The sequence below is a fragment of the Bufo bufo genome, chromosome 4 (assembly GCF_905171765.1).
Source record: "Bufo bufo chromosome 4, aBufBuf1.1, whole genome shotgun sequence".
NCBI classification, from domain to species: domain Eukaryota; kingdom Metazoa; phylum Chordata; class Amphibia; order Anura; family Bufonidae; genus Bufo; species Bufo bufo.
Window position 1 is genome coordinate 314940379 of NC_053392.1, and position 17342 is coordinate 314957720.

At 45.4% G+C, this 17342-nt stretch overlaps 1 long non-coding RNA gene across 1 annotated transcript in view; it reads right to left on the minus strand.

Moving 5' to 3' along the window:
- Positions 1 to 17039, minus strand: part of LOC120998199 — a 373620-nt gene extending 356581 nt beyond the window's left edge. Inside the window, exons 1-2 of the long non-coding RNA XR_005778314.1 lie at positions 16945 to 17039; positions 1907 to 1909 (exon numbers count right to left, since the gene is read on the minus strand). This is a non-coding gene — a long non-coding RNA (uncharacterized LOC120998199). The remainder of the gene's footprint in view (positions 1 to 1906; positions 1910 to 16944) is intronic.
- Positions 17040 to 17342: the final 303 nt, after the last annotated feature.

Here is a 17342-nt window from a genome sequence, read left to right on the forward strand (position 1 = left end):
AGGACTTTATTACTATGGAGGGGGCACAGAGGTCTTTATTACTATGGAGGGGGCACAGAGGTCTTTATTACTATGGAGGGGGCACAGAGGTCTTTATTGCTATGGAGGGGGCACAGAGGGCATTTCTACTATGGAGGGGGCACAAAGGGCATTACTATTCTGGAGGGGGCACACAGGGCATTACTAATATGAAGGGGGCACAATGGGCATTTCTATATGAAGGGGCACAGTGGGCATTGTTACTGCAAAGGGGGCACAATAGGGATTTCTACTATGAAGGGGGCACAATGGGGATTATTACTATGAAGGGGGCACAATGGGGATTATTACTGTGATGAGGGCACAATGGGGATTATTACTGTGAAGGGGGTGCAATGGGGATTATTACTGTAAAAGGGGCACAGAGAGGGCATAACTACTGTGAGAGGGCAAAATGTGGGCATAACTTCTGTGAGAGGGAACACATCTGTGCAAAACTACTGTGAAGGTTGTACAATGAGGGAAATACTACTGTGAGGGGGTACTTTTTTTTGTAAAGTATTGGAGGGGGGGTACCAGAGAAAGGACCCGCCCCCGGGTGCCAAACATCGTAGGCACGCCACTGAAGCTGTGAACTATTTGCTCCCAGCGCTCCACATCAGCAGCAGCACGATGTCCTCACACATTGTCCTGCTGATCTGTGTAGGAGGAGGAGCAGGACAGGGTGGGAATCAGCAGCGCGATGTGTCATAGTATCCTGCTGCTGCTTATGGGGAGCGCAGATCATGGGAGGAGCCAGGTGACTGAGGCGTGGAGTATTTATTGTTTGTTTTTTTCACTTCCTGTGAAGGGTGCACATCTGGGCATAACCACTGTGAAGGGGGCCCTGGGCCGATATCTTGGCATATCCACCGTAAGAGGGCACATATATTGGCATATTTACTGTGAAGGGGGCACACATCTTGGCATATCAACTGTGAGAGTGCACATATTTTGGGATATCTACTGTGAAGGGGGCACACATCTTGGCATATGTATTGTGAGGGGGCACATATCTTGGCATATGTACTGTGAGGGGGTACATATCTTGGCATCTGTAATGTGAAGGGGGTACATATCATGGCATATCTATTGCAAAGGGGGCACATATCTTGGCATATCTATTATGAAGGGGGCATATCTTGGCATATCTACTATAAAGGGGGCATAACTTGGCATATCTACTATGAAGGGGGCATATCTTGGCATATCTACTGTGAGGGGGCACATATCTGTCAGTAGACCTGAGGGACTGAAACACTGAGTAGAAAATAAAAGTAGCCACATAAAGACTGATTCACACGTATATGCTCTGTAGCATGCTCTGTGTAAGGTAGTTAATCTATAATACATGCAGTTTCATTGCTGTAAGCGCCGTGCAAAATGCCACAAGGGGGCCCACTGAGACTTTATCGCCCAAGGGTCCACATGAACCTGGAGCCGGCCCTGAGTGATACTATCATCACTTAATTTTACTTCTAAATGCTTGTGTAAAAATAAAGAGGCGCTGTAAACTCATTTCAAAAATTCGATTCGGCCGGTTTGCCAAATTTTTCAGAAAAATTAGCTTAGATCCGAATTTATCCGCAGCGAATCACATTAAAAACTGTCTGTTTCCGGGCTGCAGAGAGCCTTTATAGGGGTGTAAAACACTGTGCCTTGCAGTAACACACATATCATAACACACGTGCACCACTTTAACACCTGGCTACTACACTTTCTTTCTGCCGACATCCCCACTATCATCGTGGGTCACTTCAATATCCCTATTGACACCTGCCACTCAGCCACCTTTAAACTCCTATCACTCTCTTCCTCCTTCAGCCTATCACAGTGGTCTTCAGCTCCCACCCACAGAGATGGTCACACTCTGGATCTTATCTTTAACCGCCTCTGCTCCCTATCTAACCTTTCTAATTCGCCTCTCCCCCTATCCGACCACAACCTACTCACCTTCTCTTCATTGGTCTCTTCTGCTGATCCCCCGGTCCACACACTAACACACCCCCGCAGGAACCTTAAACCTTTTGCTTGCTTTCTGACTCTCCTCTCCCACTCTCTACCATCTGTTCCCTACAAGACCCAGATGCTGCCACCACCCTATATAACACCACAATAAGTACAGCTCTGGACACTGTTGCCCCCCTCACACAGCAAAACCCGAAAAATCAACAGACAACACTGGCACACCAACCTGACCAAAAAACTCAGACAAGCTTCCAGGGCTGCTGAGCGGCGATGGAAGAAATCCCATTCTAAAGATCAATTCACCACATACAAGCAATCCCTCCTCATATTCAAATCCTCACTCGCTGATGCAAAACAGGCCTACTTCTCATCTCTCATATCTTCCCTGGCCCACAGCCCTAAACAACTTTTTAACACTATTAACTCCTTTCTCCGTCCCCCAGTGCCCCCACCCTCTCCTCTCATCTCAGCTGAGGACTTTGCTACATACTTCAAACAAAAGATAGTCAATATCAAAGAAAGCTTCAGTACACAGTGCCCACAGACCCTCTACACAACTGCTCGGTCCTCTTCTCCCAAAACCTCCCAAAACCCGCTTCTCCACCATTATAGAAGAAAAACTCTCCACTCTACTCTCCAGATCACATCTCACCACCTGTGCACTTGACCCAATCCGATCCCACCTCATCCCTAACCTTACCACAGTGTTTATCCCAGCCCTAACTCATCTCTTTAACCTATCACTAACCTCTGATGTCTTCCCCTCTGCTTTTAAACATGCTACCATTACACCCATCCTCAAAAAGCCTTCACTTGACCCATCTTCTTTGTCCAGTTATCGCCCCCATATCACTTCTTCCGTATGCCTCAAAGCTACTTGAACAACATGTCTATTCGGAACTGTCCTCTCACCTCTCCTCCTGCTCCCTCTTTGACCAGCTACAATCTGGCTTCTGACCCCACCACTCGACTGAGACTGCTCTTACCAAAGTCACCAATGACCTACTAATAGCCAAAACCAAAAAAACATTACTCTGTCCTCCTGCTCCTTGACCTGTCTTCTGCCTTCGACACTGTCGACCATTCCCTTCTGTTGCAAACTCTCTCATCTCTTGGCATCACTGACCTGGCCCTCTCCATATCATACCTCACAGACCGGACGTTTAGCGTCTCCCACTCTCGCACCACCTCCTCGTCTCATTCCCTCTCTGTTGGTGTCCCCCAAGGCTCTGTCCTAGGACCCCTGCTGCTCTCTATCTACACTTTTGGCCTGGGACATCTCATAGAGTCCCATGGCTTTCAGTATCACTCTTATGCTGACGACACACAAATCTACCTCTCTGGTCCAGACATCACCATCTTACTATCCAAAATCCCACAATGTCTATCTTCTATATCATTCTTCTTCTAGTCTCGCTTTCTAAAACACAACATGGATAAAACCGAATTCATCATCTTTCCCCCATCTTGCTCAACCCCCCCAAAAGACCTATCTATCACGATCAATGGCTGCACACTCTCCCCGGTCAACCAAGTCCACTGCCTTGGAGTGACCTTGGATTCTGCCCTCTCCTTCCGACCGCATATCCAAGCCCTTTCCACCACCTGCCACCTCCAACTCAAAAACATCTCCCGCATCCGTGCTTTCCTTAACTTTGAATCTGTGAAAATGCTTGTACATTCCCTCATCATCTCCCGCCTAGACTACTGCCACATTCTACTCTGTGGCCTTCCATCTAGCACTCCTGCACCCCTCTAATCTATCCTCAACTCTGCTGCCCGACTAATCCACCTCTCACCCTGTTACTCCTCTGCCTCTCCCCTCTGCCAATCCCTTCACTGGCTCCCCATTGCCCAGCGAATTCAGTTTAAAATACTAACAAATACATACAAGGCCGTCCACAACCTGTCCCCTCCCTACATCTCTGAGCTACTTTCCCGATACATCCCCACACGCACTCTCCGATCCTCACAAGACCTCCTTCTCTCCTCTCCTCTTATCACCTCTTCCCACAATCGCCTCCAAGATTTCTCCCGTGCATCCCCCACACTATGGAACTCGCTACCCCAACATATCAGACTCTCACCTACAGTGGAATTCTTCAATAGAAACCTGAAAACCCACCTCTTCAGACAAGCATACAACCAGTGACCCTGCTGCCTCTATACCGCCATGACCAGCTTCACCCTCACCTACTGTGTCCTTCTCCCATGCCATGTAGATTGTAAGCCCTCACAGGCAGGGCCCTCTCTCCTTCTGTACCAGTTTGTAACTCGTCTTGTTTATGCTTAGTGCAATTGTCTGTATTATAAATGTATACCCTTTTTCATATGTACAGCGCTATGGAATGAATGGCGCTTTAATAATTAATAATAATAATAGGGAGTCTGCTTTGGTAGTGAAATAATACTGTGAGTCTGTATGACAAGCACATGACAGGTGTCACTCTTAGAATCACTGCATACTTCACTTATTTAGGCAGTCACGGGGCCAAAACTGACCAAATAACTTGAGTATCAACTCAGCCTTACGTAGATTTTAGCGTCAAGAAGAAGCGCACTCCTTTTACAGCCTCGTCAGCTGATTCCACATAGATGTCTACAGAACCTGTTCTTTTAAACGCTTATAAAAGTAGAGCCCCCCCCCCCTGACAGAGTGGAGAGGGTGTCAGCAGTAAGTTTGTGTTGACGTCACTGATTATTTTTCCTTTCCTCTGATCCTTTAGAACAATAACCCCTCAAAAAACGGATCCTGTCTGTTGAGCATTTACCTTCACTCGGTCAGCATTTGGTCAGTAATCCATCAGTATTGCTAATGCCTAAAAAAACAGGAGTGGATCTAAAACAGAGATGACACGTGAACCGAATATTTGCCTGTCTTCTGTGTTTTCTACCCACTCCTGGCTACCAAATCATAAGCCAATTCTGATGGGACCATACAGGCCTTAAAGCTGCTACATAGACAGGATCCGTTGTGCGTCTCATTTTTCCTTCCTTCTGATAGATCAGAAAATAAATGTCAAATAAATGATGATGTCAGCCAACCCGAAAGCCAAAATAGTGGACCAGTCATGAAGTGGGGAGGGTGGGAACAGCATGAGAAGTCCAGAGAGTGGGCCTATGACATAGTGGTGAGGTGGAAGCAGCATGAGGAGACCGCAGAGTGGCACAATGATAGGGTCTGGAGGTGGAAACAGTATGAGGAGGCCACCGAGTGGCACAATGACAGAGTCTGTAGGTAGCGGCAGCAGCAGCAGCATTAGGATAAGGCCACCAATTGGCACAATGACAAAGTCTGGAAGTGGCGGCAGTATGAGGAGGCCACCGAGTGGCACAATGACCGAGTCTGCAGGTGGCGACAGCATGAGGAGACCACAGAGCTGCACAATGCCAGAGTATGGAGGTGGCAGCAGAATCGGGAGGCCACAGAGTAGCACAATGGCCGAGTGTGGAGGTGGTAGCAGCATCAGGAGTAGGCCACAGAGTGGCACAATAACAGAGTGTGGCGGTGTCGGCAGCAGCAGCATCAGGAGGAGGCTACAGAGTGGCAAAATGACAGAGTCTGGTGGTGGCAGCAGCATGAGGAAGCCACAGAGTGGCACAATGACCGAGTGTAGAGGTGGCAGCAGCATGAGTAAGCCACAGAGTGGCACAATGAACGATTCTGGAGGTGGCAGCATGAGTACGCCACAGAGTGGCACAATGACAGAGTCTGGATGGGCAGCAGCATCAGGAGGAGGCCACAGAGTGGCACAATGACAGAGTGTGGAGGTGTCGGCAGCAGCAGTATCAGGAGGAGGCCACAGAGTGGCACAATGACAGAGTCTGGAGTTGGCAGCAGCACGAGGAAGTCACAGAATGACACAATCACAGAGTGTGGAGGTGGCAGCAGCATGACAGAGTGTTGATCGACCAAGATACTTCTGGGGGGAACCTGCCTAGCATGAACAGGCCTCTAGTAGCTACAGACAATGGGAAGACAAAGCGTCAAGATAGCTTTGAGCCCGGAAGAGTCGCTAAGTTCCACCAAAATAAGTTACAAAAGATTTAACCGCATATAACTACAGGGCTGAACGCTGAATAAAATTTGTTTTTCCACCGAAATAAGTCACAAAATATTTTACTGCATATAACTGCAGCACTGAACGCTGAATACAATTTCTTTTTCCACCGAAATAAGTTACAAAAGATTTTACCGCATATAACTACAGCGCTGAACACAATTTGTTTTTCCACCAAAATACGTCCCAAAAGGTTTTACCACATATAACTTCAACCGAAATAAGTCAGTAAAGATTTTACCACATATACCAGAGCACGGAGATGGAGAGGGTTTTTGGATTCCCTCTGCACTATACGGACGTTTCAGAAATGAACCGCTGCTCCCGACAGCAGCTCCTGGGAAGGTCATGGAGCATCCCAGTCAACCGGCATCTATTCACCCCTCTGAAGGATGATTTTGAAAGTGTGTAGAAGCCACACGGGGCCCCCACGCTGCAGATTTATCATGGAGACATCATGGAGATTTTACCGCATATAACCCCAGTGCTGACTGCTGAATATATTTTGTTTTTCGACCGAAATACTTCAATAAAGATTTTACAGCATATAACCACAGCGCTGACCACTGAATTAATTTAGTTTTTCAACTGAAATACTTCAATAAAGATTTTACAGCATATCACTGCAGCGTTGAACGCTGAAAAAAATTAGTTTTTCGACCGAAATACGTCAATAAAGATTTTACCACAAATATTACTGCAGCGCTGAACGCTGAATATATTTTGTTTTTCGACCGAAATACGTCACTAAAGGTTTTGCCACATATAACCGCAACGCTGAACGCTGAATATATTTTGTTTTTCTACCGAAATACGTCACTAAAGGTTTATATAACTGCAAAAGTGAACACTGAAAATATTTTGTTTTTGTAAACTAAAATAATAATTGCACAAGTGAAGTGCGTATATACAGTATTTTTCTTTTTGTACTCAAAAAGGCCAGGAAATGGTTTTAGCAGAAATAAATGCAACAGTGAAGTGCGTATATTTTTTTCCTTTTTGTACTGAAATAGGACACTGAACGCTTTCACCACATATAACTGCAGAAGTGAAATGCATATATATTTTTCCTTTTCGGCCACTAAATGATTTCAAGACATATAACCTCCGCTGACGTGAACTGAGAATATATTTTTCTTTTTGTGCTGAAATAGGCCACTACACGCTTTTAAGACATATAAACGCCGCCTAAGTGAATTGAGAATGTATTTTTCTTTTTCTACTGAAATAGGCCACTAAACGCTTTCAACACATATAACCGCCGAAGCGAACTGAGAATATATTTTTCTTTTTGTACTGAAATACAAAATAACACATATAAGCGCTGCATCACTGACTTCTACCGCCGCTACTTCCGTGAACCCCTGCACCACTACTTCCCAGGCAGATAGGCTACTGCGAAGCAGGTGGTCTACCTCGGGCACGTTTGGCTCCCGACCTCCCACTGCTGCCACCCTGCTGACTCCCAGCCATGCTTTCAACATATAAAACCGCCGACGTGAACTGAGAATATATTTTTCTTTTTGTACTGAAATAGGCCAGTAAACGTTTTCAGCAGAAATAAATGCACCAGTGAAGTGCGTATATATTTTTATTTCTGTACTGAAATAGGCCAGTAAATGCTTTCAAGACATATAACTGCAGAAGTGAACTGAGAATATATTTTTCTTTTTGTACTGAAATAGGCCACTAAACGCTTTTGCCACAAATGACTGCACCAGTATAGTGTGTATACAGTACAGACCAAAAGTTTGGACACACCTTCACATTCAAAGAGTTTTCTTTATTTTCATGACTATGAAAATTGTTGATTCACACTGAAGGCATCAAAACTATGAATTAACACATGTGGAATTATATACATAACAAACAAGTGTGAAACAACTGAAAATATGTCATATTCTAGGTTCTTCAAAGTAGCCACCTTTTGCTTTGATTACTGCTTTGCACACTCTTGGCATTCTCTTGATGAGCTTCAAGAGGTAGTCCCCTGAAATGGTTTTCACTTCAGGTGTGCCCTGTCAGGTTTAATAAGTGGGATTTCTTGCCTTATAAATGGGGTTGGGACAAAAGGGCCAACAAGTGCTAAGCATCTCTGGGAACTCCTTCAAGACTGTTGGAAGACCATTTCAGGGGACTACCTCTTGAAGCTCATCAAGAGAATGCCAAGAGTGTGCAAAGCAGTAATCAAAGCAAAAGGTGGCTACTTTGAAGAACCTAGAATATGACATATTTTCAGTTGTTTCACACTTGTTTGTTATGTATATAATTCCACATGTGTTAATTCATAGTTTTGATGCCTTCATAGTCATGAAAATAAAGAAAACTCTTTGAATGAGAAGGTGTGTCCAAAATTTTTGGTCTGTACTGTATACACTGCTCAAAAAAATAAAGGGAACACAAAAATAACACATCCTAGATCTGAATTAATTAAATATTCTTCTGAAATACTTTGTTCTTTACATAGTTGAATGTGCTGACAACAAAATCACACAAAAATTTAAAAATGGAAATCAAATTTTTCAACCCATGGAAGTCTGGATTTGGAGTCACACTCAAAATTAAAGTGGAAAAACACACTACAGGCTGATCCAACTTTGATGTAATGTCCTTAAAACAAGTCAAAATGAGGCTCAGTAGTGTGTGTGGCTTCCACGTGCCTGTATGACATCCCTACAACGCCTGTGCATGCTCCTGATGAGGTGGCGGACGGTCTCCTGAGGGATCTCCTCCCAGACCTGGACTAAAGCATCTGCCAACTCCTGGACAGTCTGTGGTGCAACGTGACGTTGGTGGATAGAGCGAGACATGATGTCCCAGATGTGCTCAATTGGATTCAGGTCTGGGGAACGGACGGGCCAGTCCATAGCATCAATGCCTTCGTCTTGCAGGAACTGCTGACACACTCCAGCCACATGAGGTCTAGCATTGTCTTGTATTAGGAGGAACCCAGGGCCAACCGCACCAGCATATGGTCTCACAAGGGGTCTGAGGATCTCATCTCGGTACCTAATGGCAGTCAGACTACCTCTGGCGAGCACATGGAGGGCTGTGCGGCCCTCCAAAGAAATGCCACCCCACACCATTACTGACCCAATGCCAAACCGGTCATGCTGGAGGATGTTGCAGGCAGCAGAACGTTCTCCACGGCGTCTCAAGACTCTGTCATGTCTGTCACATGTGCTCAGTGTGAACCTGCTTTCATCTGTGAAGAGCACAGGGAGCCAGTGGCGAATTTGCCAATCTTGGTGTTCTCTGGCAAATGACAAACGTCCTGCACGGTTTTGGGCTGTAAGCACAACCCCCACCTGTGGATGTCTGGCCCTCATATCACCCTCATGGAGTCTGTTTCTGACCGTTTGAGCAGACACATGCACATTTGTGGCCTGCTGGAGGTCATTTTGCAGGGCTCTGGCAGTGCTCCTCCTCTTCCTCTTTGCACAAAGGCGGAGGTAGCGGTCCTGCTGCTGGGTTGTTGCCCTCCTACGGCCTCCTCCACGTGTCCTGATGTACTGGCCTGTCTCCTGGTATCGCCTCCATGCTCTGGACACTACGCTGACAGACACAGCAAACCTTCTTGCCACAGCTCGCATTGATGTGCCATCCTGGATAAGCTGCACTACCTGAGCCACTTGTGTGCGTCTCATGCTACCACTAGAGTGAAAGCACCGCCAGCATTCAAAAGGGACCAAAACATCAGCCAGGAAGCATAGGAACTGAGAAGTGGTCTGTGGTCACCACCTGCAGAACCACTCCTTTATTGGGGGTGTCTTGCTAATTGCCTATAATTTCCACCTGTTGTCTATCCCATTTGCACAACAGCATGTGAAATTGATTGTCACTCAGTGTTGCTTCCTAAGTGGACAGTTTGATTTCACAGAAGTGTGATTGACTTGGAGTTACATTGTGTTGTTTAAGTGTTCCCTTTATTTTTTTGAGCAGTGTATTTTTTTTCTATAATTAAATAGGCCACTAAACACTTTTGCCACAAATAAGTGCACCAGTGAAGTGCATTTTTTTTCTTTCTGTACGCTTTTAACACATATACGAAGTGAACTGCGTATATATTTTTCTTTCTGTACTGAAATAGGCCACTAAACCCTTTTGCCACAAATAACTGCACCAGTGAAGTGCATATATTATTGTCTTTCTATAATGAAATAGGCCACTGAATGCTTTTGCCACAAATAAGTGCACCAGTGAAGTGCATATATTTTTTTCTTTCTGTACTGAAATAGGCCACTAAACGCTTTTACAACAAATAACTGCACTGGTGAAGAGCGTATATTTTTTTCTTTCTATAATGAAATAGGCCACTAAACCCTTTTGCCACAAATAACTGCACCAGTGAAGTGCGTATATTTTTTTCTTTCTATAATGAAATAGGACACTAAACGCTTTTGCCTCAAATAAGTGCACCAGTGAAGTGCTTGAATTTTTTTCTTTCTGTACGCTTTCAACACATATAACTGCTGACGTGAACTGAGAATATATTTTACTTGTTTGAAAATATATAAGCCACTAAAGGCTTTTCAACATAGCACTTGCACCACAAGAACAAATTGCTGGAATGACAGAGCTGTATAATGGCTATTTGAATCCCCAAATAATCTCTCCCTGCACTTGTAAATCACTTTTCTAGCACTGTCCCTAGTGCCTTCTGACATCTCTCCCTGCACTAAGATGCTGTGAAATGATTCCTCCCTATCCTGTCCCTGCACTTGTAAATCGCTTTTTTGGCACTGTCACTAGTGCCTTCTGACGTCTCTCCCTGCACTAAGATTCTGTGAAATGATTCCTCCCTATCCTTTCCCTGCACTTATAAATCTTTTTTTTATGTTTTTTTTTCACTATGAGGTTTTTCCAATTGCTGTCCTTGCACTCAGAACTCTAAGATGGCTGCCGTATTTATAGGGCTGTAACATCACAGGGCTGGCTGCTGATTGTCTGTATGCATGGCATTGTGGGTCAGCCCGCCTTCCCAGAGTTCATTGCCCCATGTCCTCACACATGTAGCCGCCATTTTAGGAAAAATTGTGATTCGTTACCACGAAGTGCGAGGAAATTCGCCTTCCTTGTGAATCTAATTTTTACTGAAATTCGGATCGAATTCTACTTTGTCAGCCTCAATTCGCTCAAATCTAGTTATGATGATACTGTATTCCAAAGAAAACGACGGGATAAAATATATTTTAACAGTAATCGATGTATTATCCAAATACGCATGGTGTGTAGCTTTTTGGGACAAGAAGGGATCATCTGTTGCAAAAGCTTTTGAGCTAATATTTTAAAATGATGGCCGTGTTCTGCAAGAATTGCATACGGACCGTGGGTGAGAATTTATGAACTAGGCTATGAAGAGTCTTTGCAAATCATGTTATATACTTCAATACTTTACTATGAATACATTAAAAGCGGCTATAGTTAAGAGGTTTAATCGAACTTTAAAAACACATATGTGGCGCTATCTTACAAAAATTACACTTTTAGGTACATTGATGTTCTACTGGACTTTGTATATAGCTATAGTCATACATACCACTCCACAATTCGGTGCAAACCATCTGAAGTAACAAAGCGTTACTCATTAAGAATATGGCGAATCACTTACGGTAAATCTGTGTTGTCTAAACCTATGAAGGCTTCTTTAAAAATCGGCAACCATGTGAGAATCTCTCAGTATAAGGGGACATTCGATAAAGGTTACGACCAAACTTACACAGATGAAATTTTTGTGATCTCGGCTGTCAATACACGATTCAGGAAATCAATGTATAAAATTGTTGATCTGGATGGAGAGCCTATAGACTATAGAGGGAAAATTTTATAACAAGGAGATACAAAAGCTACTTCTTGATGAGGGTAGAAAAGATAGTGAAATTTTTTTTTATTTTGTAAAGTGGCTTGGATATCCTGAAAAATTTAACAGCTGGATTAAAGGGGATCAGCTGACAGAGATATAAGTTATGGAGGAGGGCTCATTCTATATAACACTGCCTAGTAATGCATTTTCTAAAATGTGTCCAGAAAACACAATTTCAACCTACACCACTAAATTAGCTAAACCTGTCTATCTTAATGGAGCCTATGAGGTCAGTCTTACAAAAATGTCATACCTGTGTCTTACTGTAGTACACATTTGGTAGCCAAAAAGGTGCTTTATTTTATCGGAAAGCGTGATTAAGAGATGAAAGAGTATTACATCAGGTCAGGATTTTATTCGGGTGTCTGTGATGTTGTAAAAGCAATCATCGATCGGATTGATAATTTGAAAATATCAAGCGAAATCTATAAACTACGCTTTGATCCAGCAAAAAGAACTGTTTATACCACCAAATCTCATACCATACAATTTGCTCCTAGTGAAAAGTTATCACTTATTTTAGGTATGAGTCAATAGCATCTTCAGCAGATAACATTTTTAAACAGAGAAAGCCCATTTATGTCGCTATAAATGCTTGCTTTTATACACTTTTTGTGTACAGTCATGGCCAAAAGTTTTAAGAATGACATAAATATTGGAAATTGGAAAAGTTGCTGCTTAAGTTTTTATAATAGCAATTTGCATATACTCCAGAATGTTATGAAGAGTGATCAGATGAATTGCATAGTCCTTCTTTGCCATGAAAATTAACTTAATCCCAAAAAAAACTTTCCACTGCATTTCATTGCTGTCATTAAAGGACCTGCTGAGATCATTTCAGTAATCGTCTTGTTAACTCAGGTGAGAATGTTGACGAGCACAAGGCTAAGATCATTATGTCAGGCTGATTGGGTTAAAATGGCAGACTTGACATGTTAAAAGGAGGGTGATGCTTAAAATCATTGTTCTTCCATTGTTAACCATGGTGACCTGCAAAGAAACGCGTGCAGCCATCATTGCGTTGCATAAAAATGGCTTCACAGGCAAGGATATTGTGGCTACTAAGATTGCACCTCAATCAACAATTTATAGGATCATCAAGAACTTCAAGGAAAGAGGTTCAATTCTTGTTAAGAAGGCTTCAGGGCGTCCAAGAAAGTCCAGCAAGCGCCAGGATTGTCTCCTAGAGAGGATTCAGCTGCGGGATCGGAGTGCCACCAGTGCAGAGCTTGCTCAGGAATGGCAGCAGGCAGGTGTGAGCGCATCTGCACGCACAGTGAGGCGAAGACTTTTGGAAGATGGCCTGGTGTCAAGAAGGGCAGCAAAGAAGCCACTTCTCTCCAAAAAAAACACCAGGGACAGATTGATCTTCTGCAGAAAGTATGGTGAATGGACTGCTGAGGACTGGGGAAAAGTCATATTCTCCGATGAAGCCTCTTTCCGATTGTTTGGGGCATCTGGAAAAAGGCTTGTCCGGAGAAGAAAAGGTGAGCGCTACCATCAGTCCTGTGTTATGCCAACAGTAAAGCATCCTGAGACCATTCATGTGTGGGGTTGCTTCTCATCCAAGGGAGTGGGCTCACTCACAATTTTGCCCAAAAACACAGCCATGAATAAAGAATGGTACCAAAACACCCTCCAACAGCAACTTCTTCCAACAATCCAACAACAGTTTGGTGAAGAACAATGCATTTTCCAGCACGATGGAGCACCGTGCCATAAGGCAAAAGTGATAACTAAGTGCCTCGGGGACCAAAACGTTGACATTTTGGGTCCATGGCCTGGAAACTCCCCAGATCTTAATCCCATTGAGAACTTGTGGTCAATCCTCAAGAGGCGTGTGGACAAACAAAAACCCACTAATTCTGACAAACTCCAAGAAGTGATTATGAAAGAATGGGTTGCTATCAGTCAGGAATTGGCCCAGAAGTTGATTGAGAGCATGCCCAGTCGAATTGCAGAGGTCCTGAAAAAGAAGGGACAACACTGCAAATACTGACTCTTTGCATAAATGTCATGTAATTGTCGATAAAAGCCTTTGAAACGTATGAAGTGCGTGTAATTATATTTCACTACATCACAGAAACAACTGAAAGATCTAAAAGCAGTTTAGCAGCAAACTTTGTGAAAACTAATATTTGTGTCATTCTCAAAACTTTTGGCCACGACTGTACATGGATATAGTTCAACATCAGCGTGTTGGTGCTAGCTTTGTACAACTATTAAGGAGTTTCGAAATCAGCAGAAATAGCAACAAAATTGTCACGATACACTATACAAGGCCAGACTATATACTCGTGTGCAAATGCTGTCAGAAACATTGCAAAAGATGCATTGACCTCAAGCTCAACGGCTGTTACAGATAAGATCAACAATCCGGTGTAAGAGCAGAAGGGGTCTGGAGTAGTTTACGTTTCAAAACAACAATGTAAAAGAAAAAGGCAATCTGCCACTTCGTTGCCCCCCATGCTTATAATTAAGAAGCATGTTCAGTAAGACGTGCTGCTGAGGACATCTTCTAATACTGCATCATGGCATTCATACACGACGACTCTATAGAATGCACCAAATCAGAATTGGATATTTTCAACGTTCCCCCTACACAGACCAGTATTGAAAAATAACTCTTTGTAGAAGTCCAGCCTATTGCTGCCATTTGTGAGACAGTGACAGGTCTCACTCAGGGTAGAGGCAAGGAAGGGGAGACCACACCCCTATTCCACCACAGGGAGACCAGCTGGAAGTAATCCGGCTGGCATAAAGCACCTCCCAGGGTGTCAGCAAGAGGGTAGTGTGTTACCTGTGGACAGAGGCCTGGAGGCTCCGTCAGTGTGGTCCAAGCCAGGAGGGCTGAGAGACCACGATTCCCCAAGAGACACTGGACTGGAGACAGTGGGCGTACTGTGCTCTGTACAGCCAGGAGGCTGTGGGACATTGGCTCAGAAAGCCGCACGTGTTCACAGGGTGTGAACAGGGACAGGGGCGTAGCTAGAAATGCATGGGCCCCATAGCAAAAATAATTTTATGCCCCCCCCCCAGTGCCATCCACAGATCCCCCTGCCCCAAACAGTGCCATCCACAGATCCCCCTGCCCTAAACAGTGCCATCCACAGATCCCCCTCCCCTAAATAGTGCCATCCACAGATCCCTCTCCCCTAAACAGTGCCATCCACAGATCCCCCCTCCCCTAAATAGTGCCATCCACAGATCCCCCTCCCCTAAATAGTGCCATCCACAGATCCCCCTCCCCTAAACAGTGCCATCCACAGATCCCCCTCCCCTAAACAGTGCCATCCACAGATCCCCCTCCCCTAAACAGTGCCATCCACAGATCCCCCTCCCCTAAATAGTATCATCCACAGATCCCCCTCCCCTAAACAGTGCCATCCACAGATCCCCCTCGCCTAAACAGTGCCATCCACAGATCCCCCTCCCCTAAATAGTAACATCCACAGATCCCCCTCCCCTAAATAGTGACATCCACAGATCCCCCCTCCCCTAAATAGTGGCATCCACAGATCCCCCTCCCCTAAATAGTGCCATCCACAGATCCCCCTCCCCTAAATAGTGCCATCCACAGATCCCCCTCTCCGACGCTCACAGGAGCACATTTATAAACTAATTAGTAACTTGAACTTTAATCATTGACATTGCTGAATGCTGATCTCTTTACTTGCATTGGATACCTTACTCTGTCTTAGCTCTGGTAACGGTACAGCAGGCAGTGCGGGCGGGCGGCGCTCACTCACTGATGTCACGCGCCTGCGCCGCCTAGTGGGAGGAGCAGGCGTGTGACGTCAGTGAGTGAGCGCCGCCCGCACTGCCTGCTGTACCGTTACCAGAGCTAAGACAGAGTAAGGTATCCAATGCAAGTAAAGAGATCAGCATTCAGCAATGTCAATGATTAAAGTTCAAGTTACTAATTAGTTTATAAATGTGCTCCTGTGAGCGGCGTGGCCCTGTATATTCTAACCCCCAGGCAAGCGTCCCTGTCACCATGGGAACGCCCGGGGGTTAGAATATACCATCGGATTTGAGTTTTCACGCTCTCACTGAGAGCGTGAAAACTCAGATCCGATGGTATATTCTAACCCCCAGGCAAGCGTCCCCGTCACCATGGGAACGCCTGGGGGTTAGAATATGATCGGATCTTCCTTACTCAGTGGCCTGGCTGGAGCCTCCCCAGCCTCTGTGTCGGCCCGGCCCTGCATGCGCCCTGCTCCAGTCCAGTCCTGACTCCTCCCCAGCCAAGCCTGAGCCGCGGACCGCCCGCACCCCGCCCACTACACTAGTGTAGTGGGCGGGTGGTCCGCGGCTCGGGCCTGGCTGCCTGTTTGTAGTGTGTGTGTGTAAAGAAAATAAAAATAAAAAAAATCAACAGAAGGCGGCCCGGACGGGCCCCCAGTGGCGTAGGGCCCCATAGCCACTGCTATGGTTGCTATGGCGATCCCTACGCCACTGAACAGGGACTTAGGTGAGTCAGGGATCTGTTTGTTTAGTTAGAGCCTAGCCGGGCGAGTGTTTATTATTTTGTATTATTGTTTACACCGTGTTTGGATCTTAAACTTGGTGTCCTGAAGATATCTGTGAGAATGACCCCCAGAAAGAGAGCTGATCCCCTACAATTGGTGTCGGATGCGGGCAAGTTGTCCATGAGAGAAGGGCAACGGTTGGTTGCTAGGGGCAATGACGAGAAAGAGCAGGTGCTGCTGAATCCTGCTGTGCTGGAGTTAACGGGCCGGAAGCCCGTTTGTTCGGTGGAGCAGGTGCTGCTCATGCTATTGTGGACTATTTTGCTGTAGTGCAAGTAAAACTGCAGTGAATTAAAGGGCCAGTAGCCCAGCAAAAGTGGACTTGTGGCTGAAAGTTTTTCCTGCTACAAGACTGTTTGTTGCATGGGTCTCGGGGAAGAATACATCCGACGGACGTGGGAGATTAAACGGCAGGAAAAACTGGTCAAACAGATCAAACAGATGTGTTGTACTCCAAGTGAGTTGGCGAAATTTGATGCTGAGCGAGAGGCTCTGGAGGCACAGCTGCAGCTAGCCCTGAATAGAGGGTCCTCAACGCTGTATGGACCCTGCACAAAGTTCCAAGAGGTCGGCAGTGTGCCGGGAACGCCGGAGAAAAAGCAAAGATATGCCGTTGCCAAGGGCAACCGTCGGGAAGATAAAGAGGGGGAGAGTGGTTCAGCTCTCAGCAAGTCGAGTGTTCCCTACCAGTGGAGACAGAGTCCTAGAAAGGATGTGCAGAGGATCTGCGAGGCGGTTGCTAAGGGCGACCAACCACAACAGCGTGCGGCTGTCCAGCAGTTATGGAGCGGAGCAAGTGGCTCATATTCTGCGGCTGGAGTATCCTTGGCTCCCGAAACTGCTAAACCCGTGACATCACTGGGTAAGATTGTTCCTGTTAGTGATTATGTGGCAGACCCA